Consider the following 17,116-nt stretch of genomic DNA (forward strand, 5'->3'; position numbering starts at 1 on the left):
CACATTTACCCCAAAGACACAGGAAGCTTGAAAACAAAAATCAAAGCTGCTCAGAATTCTCCTGGGAAAATGAACAATGAGAAGCACCAGCAAAGTGAATCCAAGTTCACCGGGAAGCCATTGACCCTCCTGACTGTGGATTGGTATATGGGTCTCTGCCACTTTGAGTATTTTGGGGTTCAGCGTGAAAGGTGAAGACACTGCGGTTTCTAAAGATGCCTAGAGACTATGGCAAAAGGATCCCTGGACCGGATGGCCCCATCTCCTAAGTCTCTCTCAGCACCCTCTTCAAGTCTTGGGCACCATCTGCCTGTGCAGCTATCATTTGTGTCACTGGATGTTAAATTCTCCATAGAGTGTGCTTATTTATCTGAGGAACCCCCGTACCCAGTACCCAATACCTAGATGCTCAACAAATACTTGTTGAATAAATGAATGTTGGCCATGCCTTAAACTCTGGCTCTGAGGAATGCTGATATGAGAGAGAAGTTGCAGATACCTTAACTTCCAGGTCATATGGTGGTTAACCAATATAAACTCATTTCTGGATTAAAATTAGACAAAGGTGAAGCAACCAGCACATGTTCTCCTGCCTTCTCTCTTGACTTCTCAATCAGCCTGGGCTGGAAATACAGAGACCTCTGGGCAGTGAGCCTGTAACTCAGTCTGTGGGTCTGCCCATGTCTGAGGTGGTGCTGGTGATGGGGAGCAGCTGGCTGCTGATGATAACAAGAGCCATGTGGCAGCCGTGGCTGATTCCTAGTGGGGGTTTTGCCCACCTCCCATAAACCCTGCAGCAGGCGATCTCCCCAAAAGAGCCCTGTACCCGGTTCTGTTCGGGGAGAGGGAAGCTAGATTCCTCCTCAACAGATGTCACCATAATTAGATAACTCGTTATATCAAGGAATAAGGAAAGGAGATTGACATAGATACAAATGCGAACATATTGATAGCTTTTCTGCATGTGAGTTTGTGCAATCTTGGAAACTGATTTCCTGGACAAGGCTCAAGGGATGAGTCAGCGGTTGGAGCCTGAGGAGATTTTCCACAATGAAATTCTAGTCCCAGTCAAGTATTCTAAGAGCTTGCCACCCTGTAAGACCATTCCCAGGGGCGGCCAGGGCTCAGAGCCAGAGTAGTTGTGTGTCTGTGCCCTGTGCACATGGGAGAACCCAGCAGGGATCCAGGGCCTGGGGGTGAGGAAGGGAGAGGGAGTAACTCGCTGGGTTAGGCAGACCACATGGGCAGCGGCTGATGCTGATCCACGAAGTCGTCGGAACTCCTGGTGCGTCCCCTTCGTGCGTCTGAGTTGGAGAGCCTCCCTGGGAGGTCACCCCCGGCAAGGAGTAAGTGTCCTTCACAAGTGCTCCCATATGACCCTGCTCTTTCTGATGGAGCACCCATCATTCTGTAATGTACTTGCCTCTTTTCCCTGTGGCAAAATAGAAGATTTGACTACATGATCATTTCCAGCTCAAACATTCTAAAGTTGGAAATGCGTTAAAAAAAAATGGGGTAAAGGAAGGAAACCGTGAGTTAACATGCAATATATGTATATATATGTCTGCTCCTTCTCTGGTCATTTCAAATCCATCATTTTCCAACCACCTCCTGAGGCTGGCCTTCCAGTTTTCAGGAGGCAGAGATCACTTCAATCACTTATGCCTTCTGAAGACCCCAGAGCAACCCAGGCTCTTCTCCTGTAGTTTAGCTGCTCATCTGTACTTAGCACTTTGTTTCTACAGGGAGACTTAGGGGAGTGGAGAGTGTGAACAGAGAGAGCCAATCATGCAAGAGGCCCTAATTCCTGCTCCTGCCCCTGAGGTCTTCATCCTCTACCCTAGGCTCTTCCTCTGGGGCCCTCAGGTACCATCCATCCCTTTCCCACTCCCCACTTCCACCCCAGCATCTTACCCCCAGAGAGAATGATCTCCTGTACAGAGAAAATAGAATCGCCTAGAAGGGAACTCTCTCATCTTACTTCCGTGGAAGAGGAGCCTTACATCCTTCCTAAGAACTTTCCCTGTGGTTGGCGCCTGTCTCACCACTTTAGAGTCGTAGTCTGTCCTGGGCTTTATTTCTTTTTTCTTTTTTCTTTTTAAATTTATTTATTTATTTTTGGCTGCATTGGGTCTTTGTTGCTGCACGTGGGCTTTCTCTAGTTGTGGCAAGTGGGGTCTACTCTTCGTTGCGGTGCGCGGGCTTCTCATTACAGTGGCTCCTCTTGTCGCGGAGCCTGGGCTCTAGGTGCGCGGGCTTCGGTAGTTGTGGCGCATGGGCTCAGTAGTTGTGGCTTGCGGGCTCTAGAGCGCAGGCTCAGTAGTTGTGGCACACAGGCTTAGTTGCTCCATAGCATGTGGCATCTTCCTGGACCAGGGCTTGAACCTGTGCCCCCTGCATTGGCAGGCAAATACTTAACCACTGCACCACCAAGGAAGCCCTGGGCTTTATTTCTTGAGTCGGTTCTTTGCTCTGCCCCCTACCTGGCCCGCTTCCCAGACATTCCTCTGGGTATTTATGATATCCCCCAGGCCTCCCCCGAGTGGTCTTTCTGCCACTGCTCTCTTCTCCTTCCTGGGCCTTCTATTCCCTACCCCACATCTCACACACCTTCTCTTGAACCTATAGAGAGACCCTCCAACAGCCTGAGCCTGGCATTCATACATCTTGGTTAAGAGTCCTGGGCAAAATTCTTTTTGAGTAAACTCTAGTCTATAAGCAGATAACACTATCCTAAGGTGGGTGAAGCAGGTAGACTTTAAATATAAAGATTATGGATGCTACCAGCAGTTTATATACAGGAGCCAATGCTATGTTTGCAGTGTTAAAAGTATGACAGGCTTTTAGCTATGCATTTTTAAAGAACTGGCGGTCACTCTTGCCCGAACAGTCCAGGCCTGAATTACAGATGACTCTCAATAAAATTAGAGCTACACCCAGCTGGCCCCATGAAAGAGAAGAGCTGAAGTCCATCCCTCTGGGACAGCCTGAGGCAATGATACTCACGTTGATCCTGGTACTGGGTAGGTGAGGGGATGCAGAAGGACCCAGTCTCCTCAGGGGCCACAGGCTGTTGGAATATCTCCATCCTCCATTGGAGTCGCTGGCACCAGTTCTGCGTGGAGGAGTGAGAAACAGTGAGCCCTCTCTGACTCGCGGTACTTCTCTTTCTTCCCACTTGGTCTCGGCATTAAAGCTTTCTGGACTCTGTGAGTCTGTGCACAAGTCCGTGTAGAAGACCTGTTTGTAGCTCCAGTTTTGGAATAAGGAAGTGAGACCTTAATCAGACTAATTCCCACCTTCCATCCACTTTCCAGCCCTACCACCTACTCATTCTGTGTAGCAGTTCTCTCTCCCTGTACAAGCATCACTCTCCTTTCCTCTGTTTTCCTTTGTGGTCAAATCTGGCCATTCAGCAGGGACCGTTCAAACCTCACCTTTCCAGGGACACTTCTGGGCTCTGCCTATCGCCTCTCTCACAGTCCTGTCCTATCCTCTCAGCATACTCTGCTTTCTATTAGTGGTGTTACTCCGCCTGACTTATCTCCCCTACTATACCATGGATTTTTCCAGGAAACAAATTCGGTCTGAGACTTGTGAGCCTATCCCCTAGGCCCCAGCCTAATGTTGTTGGCTGAATGTGACTTGCTATGGAAGAGGTATATCATTTTCAGCCACATACTAAATGCCTCACATTCGTTATTCCATTTAATCGTTCCTTGGTAGCTGTCATCCCATTTTGCAAATGATAAAACTGAGACGCAGAGAAGTTAAATGACTTGCCCAGGATCACATAAGTAGCAAGTGGCTGAGCTGAATTTGAACCCAGGCTTTCTTGTGTTTATTCCACCCTCCCTTCCCACCCCGCAGTGCCCCAAGCCCCTACAGGCTCCTACAGTGTAAATTGAGGGGTGGGAGGAGACAGAAGTGCTAACTCACTTAGGTGAGTAAACACTGCTTTGCAAGCACAGTCTTTTCCCACCAAAACATGTATTTTATATGCCTTTGAACACTTTTTAAGCATCTCTTGAAAGAACAGAGTAAATGTGAACAACACAATTAAAGGCAGGAGCAAGAAAAGAGAGAATCAAGAGTTAGGTTTTTGGACTTCCCTGGTGGCGCAGTGTTTAAGAATCTGCCTGCCAATGCAGGGGACACGGGTTTGAGCCCTAGGTCCAGGAAGATCCCACATGCCGCAGAGCAAGTAAGCCCCTGCACCACAACAGCTGAGCCTGCACTCTAGAGCCCGTGAACCACAACTACTGAAGCCCGCTCGCCTAGAGCCATGCTCCGCAACAAGAGAAGCCACCGCAATGAGAAGCCTGCACACCGCAACGAAGGGTAGCCCCTACTTGACGCAACTAGAGAAAGCCCACGCGCAGCAACGAAGACCTAACACAACCAAAAATAAATTGATTAAAGAATTTAAAAAAAAAAAGAGCTATAGGTTTTCTTCCAATAGTTCTCCTCCTCATTAGAGAGCTTGGTTTATAGGTTTAGGAGGAGAGAAGGGGGAAGAAAGGAACTTCCAGCTGGGGAAATGGTGCAGCTAACAAAGCATGGCCAGCTTTGGGGAGATACACAAGCAAAGAGAAATTTTGCTGTAATTCACTCAATGAAATCTCTTCATTTTGCCTACTTAAAAGAGACCTCAGGGAAAATGTATAAAGGTTGATATTGCTTTCTGGATGTCGGACTGATATTTCTTGCCTGTATGACCTAATGAGATGGGACTAGAGGTCACCCAGAACACTTAGGCTATGTGACACTTGGTTTAACAGTGAACAGAGGTGCTGACACCTCCACTTCATGGCAAGTGCAATAGTGTGCTTCAAACCCAAATCTCCTCACCCTGCACCAAGGCCTTCTTCCTCTGCCTGTTCTCCTGGGGTTTGGTCCTCATCACCTGAATGTGCTCTGTACATCCAGGAACTTGTGTAAGGAGAAGAGGCAACCTCTCGTTTCCCCACTCATGGCAATTTCCCACCAGCCCTCAGGGCCCTGGGACTGATGCCTCCTTATGATGGGGTACTGGCCATCTGTCTTGACAGCAATAGCAAGAGAAAGAACTATGGAATCCAGTTCACTGTACATTCAAGCTGCACCAAAGGTCGGGTGTCGCTGCAGAAACAAGAAAGATATTTTAAAGAGCATGGTCCACATTTACAGGGCTAGTTAAACTGTATCTAGAGCACCATGTTCAGTTCTGGACCTCACACTGACATCCACTTAAGCTGACCAGGTTGTGAGGGGACTGGAAACAATACTCTATGAAGGATTCTCAAAGGAACCGTGAATATGGCAGTGGTAATATTTAATCTCTAAAGAATTGTCTTGAAGGACTTCCCTGGTGGTCCGGCGGTTAAGACTCTGCACTCCCAATGCAGGGGGCCCGGGTTCAATCCCTAGTCAGGGAACTAGATCCCACATGCTGCAACTAAGACCTGGCATAGCCAAATAAATAAATATTAAAAAAAGAATTGTCTTGAGGTAAAGGAAGCTGATGGGGCCTGGGAAGGGGAGGCGGGGCAAGTGGGAGAAGGCTCTATGCAGGCAGCTTGCACTTAGTAAGAGGACCCTGCGTGAGGCTCAGAACTTCCCAAAGATGGAATGAATGGTAGTGATCTCCCTTCCTCTGGGTGTGCCCGAAGCAGAGGCAAAAGGAGCATGGGACTGGGGGAAGGGTCAGGTTGGCACAGAGCAGCTTTTACAGATGAAATGTAGCCCGTGGGGTTTTCATTGCAAAGATATGATCTGCCTTCTTATTTTGCATTTTCAGTTCGTGACATGGGGAAACAGAACAGCCAGGAGCTTTTTGGAACATAAAAGTCTAAGGTAGCCAGTTGTAAATGACCCAGAAACCAAAGGGACCCACAAATATTGCAAATTCGCTTGCAATAAACATTATTCCTATTTTAAACACTTACACATTCTTAACCAGAGACTGTCATTTCTGGCTCCACACTTCAGAAACAATAACATACCCTTAGGGCTTGTAATCCACACTAGAGAAATCATTAGCTCACTCATCGAGCACCATCTGAAAGAGTCGTTGTATCTCATTCAAATCAAACCAAACCTGCAAATATTTACCGAGCACTTTGCTGGTGCAAGGAGAACCAAGATGGATGAGATCTGGTCCCTGCCATCTAGGCACCAACAAGAGAGTGATGGAGACAGAACAGGTTGGTGAAAAGCTTAATTATCATGTCACCTCTTCCAGCACTTTTCCCACCTATTGGGATTATTTCTTTAAAAATTGCCAGCAGCACCACTAGGCTGTGAGTTTCCTCAGAGACAGTAAAGCTTATTGGCTAAGACACAGCATTTGCACCTGTAGAAACTAAGTTCACCTCCTGGCCATGTGTCAGCTGTAACTTTGGACACATTGCTTTACTGCCTTATACTTCAGTTTCTTCAAACCTAAACAATAGAACCCATTATTGTGTGAATTAGATTAAATACCACAGGCAAAGCGCTTAGCACTGTGGCCTGATCCATACATATGTGCTCAGTAAATATTTGCTGCTGCTGCTGCTGCTGCTGCTACTGCTACTACTACTACTACTACTGTAGTGGGGGTTACTCTAATGTAGGGGTTAGTTTCTAAAGTAAATTCATAAGGTGAAATCCATACCTAATCACTATGATACCTCAAAATCCCACCTTGCATGTCCTCAGAAGCACATGCACTTTGAAAGAAAGCATATGCACTTGAATAGTTGCCAGCACAACGCTTTTCGTTCTCACTTTCTTTCTTTCTCACAGGCCCACTTAAATTAATAACAGCTAATAATGAGGGCTTATTACGTGGTAGGCACTGGTCTAAAACTTTACGTGTATTAGCCTATTTAATTTCATATCAACTGTGTAACGTAAGTACTAGGATTTTCTCCATTTCACCTATGAGGAAACTAAAGCACAGAATACACATTCTTAACAACTGGTCTGACTATCTCTCCTGAGGTAAATAGGTCATGACTACACCCTAATGCTAATGTCAATATGCCCAACCATTTACACAAGTCCTGGGATACAGCAGGTGTTCAGTAAATGTTTGTGGAATGAATGAGCTCCTCAGGTTGCTAGTTGTAGGAAATATTGCCTTTGTGCAGGGAACGCATATCCCCATAAATTCTCAAACAGCAGAGGGGAAATTGGACAGGGGTGAGGCCATCAGGCAGTGTCCCCATCTCAGAAGCCTCTTTGGTATTCTTTGCTCATGCTTAGCCAGTTCAGCCAGTTCCTAGGTCGAATCTCTATCCTTAATCCTCCATGAGGCCAGCTCATTCCCAGCTCACATGATCCCACAGCAGCAAGTCTTCATCCCATGCCATTGTCATCTGTGACCTCTTGGAACCACCATGTCACCACCGGGGTGATGGTGTGAAGGGGGCAGAAAAAGAGGCTTATAACCTTTAGCACACTTCAGAGGAACTCCAATAAGTCGATGTTTCTCTAACTGGAATGGTGGGAGGAGGTACAGAGGTGTGTATTCTCAAGGGTCCGTGCATTTTCTCCAGGAACTTTTAAGTGATGTGTTTTTGTTTCAATTATGATGTGTCAAAATTTGGAATGAGTATATTCTAGAGGTTAAGACTGCAAAGCCTGGAGTCAGAAATCCTGGATGCAAATCCTGACTTTGCCGCTTGGCAGTATATGCCCTTGCATCTAGCTTCCCGGACAAGGTGAGAAGTAGAATGAAGTAAGGGAGTTGCCCTCCTGACCTTCTTTTCCTTCCACCCGACCCAGGCAGGTAAGGAACCTGTTCTAGTTTGTATTTACAGTTAGGTCCTTGCCTTTGGTACAAGACTTCCTGGAGAAGGTGACTCCTGAGCTGATGCCAGAGAGAATGAGCTGGCACCCACCAGCACATATGTTATATAACCATTAGATTCATTTCTACAATGTCTTATGGTTTGTGATGGATTCTCCCATGCATTTGGTCCTGACAAAACCTAAGTGAGGTCAGGTAGCAATATATAAATGTATACAGAATCAATCCTCATTATTCACAGATTGCATATGTACAAATTCACCTACTTGTTAAAATTGATCTGTAACCCCAAAATCAACACTCGCAGCACTTTACAGTCATTTGCAGAAATGGGCAGAGCAGTAAAAAATTTGAGCTGCCCATCGCACACATTCCCAGCTGAGGTCGAACAAGGTGACACTCTGCCTTCATGTTTCAGCTCTCATACTGCAAACAAGCTCCTTTTCGCCATCTATTTTCACATGTTGTGCTCTTTTTCTTAGAGGTTTTGATGTTTAAAATGTCTCCAAGCATAGTAGTACACAAGGAGATTGTGATGTGACTTATAGAGAAAGTGTGTGTTAGATGAGCTTCATTCAGGCATGAATTCCAGTGCTGCTGGCCAGGAGTTCAATGTCAATGAATCAACAATAATATTAAACAAGGTGTCTTTAAACAGAAACACACAGAAAAGAAGGTTATGTGTTTCCCCTCAGAATAGCAGTTCAAATAGTTGTTAATGCAACATTCCCAGTCACTCTATAGGACAAACTATCACAAATAATGAGAACAGAGTGAAGACCATACTATATAATATATACAATATATAAAATAAGGGAACCGAGGCTCAGAGAGGTTAGAGAATCTGCCCCAAAGGCCCAAGGTCACACATCTAATGGGTGCCAGGCAGGTCTGAGTCCATACTCCACCCACTACCACCCTCCGCCTGTTGGGATTCACGGTCAAAAGAGTTGTATGAACAATTGCTATTTGTGGAGTTTGAGTAAGGAGAATTCACTCTAGCTGTTTTCAGCCTCTCCTTTGCTATGCTGGTCTTTATTTCCCCTCCTGTCCCTCTTTGTTTGTTTTTGGATCATCTGTAATTGTTTTGTCATAGCATGGAAGGTCCTTCCAAGCAAATGAATCTGTAGGCACCTCTTGCTACATAGCACAAGTCTTTCCAAGGAGGGACCTAGGAATAGAGCAGGACAACCAACCTGGGAATCAACTCCTATTCAAGTTCATACGTGAACCAATGAAAATTATCCTCCATTATTCTTAATAATATTTTAAAGTCTAGAATGGGGCAGATGGGAGAAGAGGTGTTAAAGGAACCTCTGCACCCTCCTTAACCCTCACGCCCTCACCCCCGGCAGCCTTCACAAATCCTTGAGGTGCCTACCCCTCCCCATTGAGGAGCAATGCCTCTTTGTAAGCGTTTTCAAACACTCAGTGTCATTTTGTGGGAATTTAGATCCAACATATCTCTTTTCACAGGTCCCACAATGCTTCAGTGATGATGAGTTTGACAGGCATGACAGAAGAAAGGCAGGAGGGCGGAGGAGAAGAGAGAGGATTAACAAGTGTCTGCGAAGTGGCATTTATATTTAGAATTTCCTTTCCTTTCAAGGGTTGGTGTGCCAGTCAGGACTCTTGGTATAAACAACAGAACCCACTTAGCTCATTTTAATGGAAAGAGAATTTATTAAAGAGTATTAGATAGTTCTCAGAATCTCCAGGACAGCCAAAGAGTGCAGCATAAAGGGAGCCAGCCAGGAAAGTGCCCAAAGCACGAAGTGAGAGTACACCTTCGAAGGCCCCACGGGCAACATGCCTGGGCATAAACACCACGGCTTTCACCAAACACGCTGAACACTGAACACCAAAACCTCAGGCTCTGACACTCCCAAGGCTTCCTGCTACACTTCTGAACTGGATTCTTCCATGGGTACATCCAATTGGTAGAGCCCAGGTCACATGACCGAGAACTGGCCTGGTCTCATACTGATGGATCCCCAAATGGGGACCAGATCAACTTGTTAACTTGCTGAGTGACCTCAGGGAAGTCACTGAACTCATTTGTTCTAGTTCCTCATCTTTAGTATGGAGGATTTAGCTCAGTGTGCTCTAAGGTGACTTTCAGCTCAGAAATGCTATAATTTGGTGATTCTAAGCATCTGAGAATGTTTTATTTAGCACTCAGCCACCCCAGGATGTTTGATAACATCTGATCATTTGGACAAGTCCCAAGAAAAGAACAGATCAGAGCCTGCATTGGGTGTTGGGAGCCCACCTGATGGGAGAATGTGTGTCTGTAGTGGGAGGTGGGGAGGTGGATGATGAAAGTATGGAGAATTTTAGAACTTGAAGGAATTAAAGACTTCCTCTTTTTTTCTTTCTTTCTTTCTTTCATTTCAAATATGGAAACTGAGCCTCGGAGAAGGAAATGAGGAATCTAAGTTCATAGAGTTAGTTAAAAGCAGAACTGGGATTAGCATTACCTTTTCTGCTTTCCATTCCAGGGTTCTGTCCCCAGTGCAAAGAATGACAAACAGATTTCCTTTCCTTTCCTGTGTTAACTCTAGTGAATTAGCATGGCTGCCTTGAGCACTATATTCAGAAAGGTTCCCAGGTCCTTCAGGGCTCAGTGGGAAAAGTGCTATAGTTGATTAGCAATGTCTGTCATGGCCACAGGAGGGGGAGAGTAGTCACCCAGGTTTTGCCATCCCTAATTTACCAGGCCTCATTATAGAATCAAATTGCCAGTGAGGGACTGGAGGCTCATTCTCCACAGAGAACCAGTAGGTGAAAAAGGGTAGAAAACTACATAACCCGTTCTGCGGAAGGCTCTTACAAAGAGCCCAAAATTAAGAGGTGGTAGTCAATGTATGCTTAGGGAACCAGCTCACGCCTACATTCAAAGTTTGCGAAGTTACATTGGGAACAAAGAGTATTGCAAACTGTGAAAAGGGCATGTGAAAACAAGGATATGAGAGCTGAGGGAACAAGTCCCTAAAAAAGCAGAATGAGATAACAGTTAAATTAGAGACACATTGTACAATGTGCACCCAGAAGTTTTTTTGGGGGGGGTTATGTTATCCTAACTAAAATATCATTGCTTAGATTGAGACAGTGAAACTAATTTATTTTCATGAACAGAGTTATATGTAAAATCTATATGAGCATATGGATTGGTCAGTCCCTCCATGCCTGAATTGAATTCTAGTTAATAATAATGATGATGATGATAATAATAACTATCTTATTTAATCCTCATTACAAACTTGTGAAATAAATACTATTATCATCACTGTCTTATAGGTGGAGAATCTGAGCTTTGGATGGCTGAGGGACTTCCCTAAGGTCACACAATTAATGCGTGGCAAAGCTGGGTTACGAATCAAAAAAATCATAATTTTTTTTTCCCGTTCATGTTAATTAAAAGTCGGATCCAATCTGAGGCATGTTTGAGAATTTCTGGAAGTTACTAGAAGTGAGATATGAACCTTTGCAGAACTGGCCCTAACATCTTAACCCCTCTTAAGAGAGAATTGACATCATGATCTTCCCCTTGTTTTCATCTACTAATATTCAAATCACCAAACTTCTTAGCCTCTCTGGGAAAACTAAGCAACCCATCACTTCAAAGGAAGCTCGTGGGGTTTGTGCACAGCGATTTCACGTCTTCCCCAAAACACCGACATAGCCAATCCAGGTTAAAGGATATCAGCATTGCCACACACTCTTCTTTTTCCCAAATTAATCAAGAAGTAGGAATTTCTGACAAATGCCATCTGCTGATTTTTCAGAGAGACAAGTTTTGGTGGTGTGACCAGCAGGTGCCTCGGCTTTTTCTAGCATGCAGTACCAAAATAGTCACCATGGCAACCCTCAGAGGGCAGACTTCCAAAGAGATGCATTGTGAGCACAGAAACTCTAGAGCACTTTCAAGCAAGAAGGAAGGAGGCTCAGTGGGCAGGTTTCCAATGTGGGGAGCAGGAGCTTCTCCCCACATCCCCAGGCCGGACCACAGGCTGCTATGTACTTGGTACAGCCAGGCTCTCAGCCACCCTGGGGCTTTTGCTCCCAGGAAGAGAGAGGAAATGTGAATTTGTGGGGAATGGCAGGCGGAACAGGCAACTCCAAGATTTTTTGCAGGGACTAAAGTGGCTTGGGAGTGGGACAAGTCCCTTGGAGGAGGGACAAAAAAGGCATGGCCCTGGGCTGGGACTTGGCAGGAGACTTGGGTTCTAATTGCTAACCAAGTGACCTTGGGTGATTGACCTCACCTCTCTGAGTCTCAGCTTCTCATTTGTGAAATGGGGGTGGTGAACTCACCCTGCCTCATCACAGAGGAAACTGAGGATACGATATGATGCTTGTGGAAGCTCTTGGTAAGGCGCTCAACGGGCAGCACAGATCAAAGAGAGTAGAGATTTGGGGTTCAGGAAGCCTGGGTTCCTGACCAGGCTCTGCTACTTTCTGATCCTATGAGCCTGGGCAAGTGACAGAGCTTCCCAGACCTCAGTCTCCTCACCTCACAGGGACGATAATAAGTACTGCCTGGCAATGTGGGTGTGCAGGTTAATGAGGTATAACATTTGTGATCAGGGATGCAAGTCTGCTCCCTCCTCTGGGCTCCTGGGACTTCTGAATCCTGGGCTCCTTTGTGACCTGGGATTCCACACTCCCCTGTGGTGTTAGAAGCACAGCCAAGACAGGATCAAACGCAAGGATTTTACTTGGGGAAGCAGTTGAGAGAAAAGGGGGAGGGAGCTGGGGGAGCCATCACAGCAGAATGCAAGTCTGACCTAAATGCAGGAGGGTGGGGGAGAAGGTTGGCCGGGAGCATCCTAGACCGGAAGGCCGTGAGGGAGTCTTCAAACCACAGTCAACTCTCAGAGAAGCCCGTGTCCTGGAGACTATGAGTAATAGCACCTGGGACTCACTCAGTGGCTGACTGGGTGGGAGCAGCCCATAGGAAGTGTGGCCTCAACACCAATACGAGTGCACAACAGCTGGGGCCCTTGGTCAGTTTGGCTCCCTGTCTGCAAGGCATGCCCACACCCACAGTCCCTCATCCAGAACATTATAGGAACTAGGACTCAAAGATGTCTCTGGACCCCAACTCTGGGAAAAACAACATTCTTGATTAGATTATATAGGAAAGCTGCACATGCCCTGTGTCTCTATCTATACTTAAATGCACACGTGTGTGGGTACACATGCTATTTGTCAGTGCACACATATATGAATGAGTATATCTGCATATGTAGATAAGTATTTATATTTATGTGTATGTGTGTGTGAATTTATACAATGATACCATTAGAACTATGCTAAGCATTTTACCACAGTATCCCTCATCTTTACAACTATCTTTGAGGTAGATGATAAGGTAGGTAAACTTACGTTTTCCCCAACATGCCATTCCAGTAATACAAAGCAGAGCCAAGGATTGAATCAGGAATATTTTCCTTCAAGATCTGAGCTCTTGTCCTCTTCACCACACCCCTGCCCACTCATATGACCATTTATTACATGAAACCACAGATGTGTGCATATATAAGAAAAGTTAAGACACAGGAGGCAGATATACATGGAGAAGTATAGATTGATTATAGGTTGGTGGCTGATGAAGGGACACGCTTCCAGAAGCACACCCCCAATATAATTCTATTAGTGTATGCCATCTGGAAACATATATTGCATTCTAGCTGTAAGAATTTCTATATAATAAGCTACAGCACAAATTTTAGAGATTCTAAGCAATTTGAGGCTCTGATTCTTCTAGCACAATCCTTGTCCTTCCCCCAAATCCTTGCTTCCATGGCAAGTTTTTCAGAGTGCTTTGTGGAAGTCTTTTTGTCCTGATTGAGAGGTATTTTAAAAAAAACACAGTCAACTCCAACACTTTAGTTTTCTGAATTTGTCTTTGCTTGTTTCCTGGCAGTATGAAATACTAGTCTGGAGAAATCAATTTAAAATCAGTCGCAATTACCATTTATTGAGCACAGGTACTGTGCTTGAGATTTCCATAAACAATCACATTTGAATTGGGTTCTTATCAAAATGATCCTCATTTTACAGATGAAGAACTGAGGCTGTAAGAGTTTAGGAGACTTGGTTGAGTTACTCTGTTCATAAGGGGGCAGAACAGAGACTGAAGCTGGGCTTTGCTGGACCTACAGACCGGCTGTTTCCACTGTTTTAACGCTCTGCGTAGAAGCCATAATTTGCCCAGTGCTTGGTATTCCACGCTATGCTATTTGTTAGTTCTGCTGTATCCTGGGAGCCTGCAGGCCCAGCCAACCCCAGGAGGGCCGCCTGGGGCCAGGGCAGGTAGACTTACCTGGAAGAGCACCAGCTTGGCTATCAGCATATCCACTTTCTTCCCATCTCCTTTTGCAGCCTCCTTCCTCCGTTCACAATGACAGTCCAACTTCTGCCAGTCCTGATTGCCATTCAAGCCTTTTTTTCTTTTTAAGGATTTTGAGGAAGAAAACCATCGTGTGCTCAAAAGGGTCCTGGCAATCAGAAGTGTCGGGAGATTTTGAGCTGTTAACGCAGAGAGGTGACAAAAGTCCTTTCTAGGACATCCTTAGGAGCCCAAATGGCAGCTAGAGTCAACATGGCTAGATCTGAACAGGTTTCCAAAGCACGGCCATAAGTGGGTGAGGGCTGTAACGAAGGCCCCAATGTTCGGAGAGTACTGCACAGTCTGTCAGATGCTTACAGCCCCACACTGTCACTCAGTCCTCACAGCAGCCCCATGCAGTGAGTGGTGTTACCCCTTTTCACAGTTAAGGAAACTGGTCAGAGAGGTACAGTGACTTGCCCAATGGCAGATAGCTAAGAGGTGGAGCTGAGACTCCAGCCCAGTTCTTCTGACTCCAGGCCCATCATCTCAGGATTGTATCTGGGTGGTCCTCATACCTGTACGAGGGGCCAGTGGCAGGGTCAGTGGAAAATAGCAGAGGAGCCTGGAAGCAGTAAGGGCCTCTGTAAAAGGTAAAGTTGTCTTTGTCAGCTTGGGTTGCCATAACCAGTACCATAGACTGAGTGGCTTAAACAACAGATAATTATTTCTTACAGTTCTGGAGGATGGTAGTCCAAGATCAGGGTGCCAGCATGGTTGGGTTCTGGTGAAAGCCCTCTTCCTGGTTTGCTATCTTCTTCCTTGGTTTGCTTGTCCTCATGTATGAGGGAGTGAAAGCAGAGAGCGGAAGCTCTGTCCTGTCGCTTCTGATAAGGGCACTAATCCCATCATGGGGACTTCACCTTCATGACCTAATTACCTCCCAAAAGCTCTATCTCCAAAGACCATCACACTGGGGATTAGGCTTTCAACATATGAACTTGGGGAACACAAATATTTAGACCATAGTAGAAATAGAGAGACCTGGAGGCCCATTTCAGTTGGTGCAAGGAACCAAGCACCATGCTAGGCACCAGGGATATGGCATGAACAAGGCCTCCCAAGACCCTGCCCTTAGAGTGTCATAATCCAGTGGGGGAGACTAACAGTTAAAAAGACAACCAACACAGAGTGATAAATGTTCTGGGAAAGGAACACACAGGCTCTGTTGGAGCACATGGGAGAGCACCTCACCCAGACATGGTATAAGGCTTCTTGATTCATTTTCCAAGTATATAAAAGTGACTTAAGATTTGGGGTAGAAGTGAAAAAGGAGGTGGTGGCTGTTGGAGGAGAGATACAGGAAGGCTTCCCAGAAGAGGTGTACAGCCTTTTGGAGCTGTAGCCTTGAAGAATGGGTAGAATTTTCATGTGCAAAGATTTGGAGGAGAATCATTTCAGCCTAAGGAAAGAGACTGGTCCCTGACAGAGGCATGACTGGGGGATATGCCCAGTGGACAAGAGCTCATCTCCAGAGTCTTTGGGTGGACTGCTTGGTGCAGAGTACCAGGAGACACAGCTGGAAAAGCAGATGGAGGGGGCGTCAGGTAAGTGCCTTCCAAGATGTGGACTTTGTCCAATAGGCCGTGGGGAGCCATTGCCAGCATTTTGCATGGGGCAGTGACACCCCTGGGCCTGCATCTTGGAAAGGTGGTTTTCAGGGCAGTTTGGGTGATATTGGGGAGAATCTGGAAGCATAGGACCAGTACCAGTGTGTAGGTGAGAGATGATAAGGGCATCAGTCCTTGGGCAAGAGATAAATCAGTGGGGTAGTCACCCAGGCTGGCAGAACCAGAGGGGGCAGAGCCAGAGAGCAAGCCCCAATGGTGTCTGAGAAGAAGTTGAAGAGCCACCTGGAGGAGCCAGGTGTGTCTTCCATCCAAGGGGCAAGCTCAAGGTTAGGGATGAAAAGAAGCACCAGAGGGCTAAAGCAGAGCAAACAGAGGGACACAGTGGGAGTAAGAGGCCAGAGGAAGCAAGGTGTGTAAGGGCTCTTGCTGGAAATGGGCCTCAGAATGCTAACTCTGTGTATGTGTGTATGTGTGTGTGTTTGTGTGCGTGTGCACGCTGGGCTGTGTGTATATGTGATATATGCACAAACATGTGCTGAGCAGGGAGGAAAGATGACCTGCGTTAAGGAGTGATAGATCAAGAGGATAATGAGGGTCCCCGAAGACGTTAGATGAGACAGGCAGCCAGGAGCAGGTCTTAGCATCCACATGGGCAATCACCCCTCGGCACCTGAATCAAGAGAATGAAGAGCAATGAGCTTCCCGCAGAACAGTTCTCTCTCCCTTGGTTCTACCCCCAGGAAAGCAGCACCTTCAGTCACACGCAGCTGTACAATCAGTCATCCAACCACCATGCTCCGCATACCTACTAAGTGATGCCCAAGACATTGAGATAAAAACCCAAAGTCTTTTTTTTTTTTAAAGACTTGAATCAAACTCCTTTCTGGCACTTTCCACAGGTTTCTAGGGGTTTTTGTCCCCTGCACTCAGGGCTGAGGAAACTGGTTTGTCCACAGCCTGGTCATCCCAGGGGGTTCCTTTGAAAACTTCCTGCGGTGTCCAGGAGCAAGCAGCCTCCTGGACACACTGCCTGGTGAAACTCCAGATGAGAATGAACGGCATTTCTAAGACAATCCTCCCCGGTTCCTTTTCAGCACTGTGATTCCTTCCTTCCTTCCCTCCCCAGCTGGGCTAGCGTTTTCTGCCCATCAGAGCTCTGTGAGAGCATTTTAGGGCAATCCAGCCATCCCACTTCACCAGAGGCTGGCTGACTCCTGGCCGGCCAGTGGGTACTGTACCCACAGCCCAGGGCTTGTCTGTCTGCCCTCCCTCCTCCCCTGCTGCTGACGCACGCAACCTATAATAAGCCTCTGTTACTTGGAGCTGGGGCGGCTAGTAGTAAGCTGAAACCGCTACTATATTTACACTCTT

Source organism: Lipotes vexillifer, unplaced genomic scaffold (genome assembly GCF_000442215.2).
Source record: "Lipotes vexillifer unplaced genomic scaffold, Lipotes_vexillifer_v1.1 scaffold809, whole genome shotgun sequence".
In the NCBI taxonomy this organism is placed as follows: Eukaryota; Metazoa; Chordata; class Mammalia; order Artiodactyla; family Lipotidae; genus Lipotes; species Lipotes vexillifer.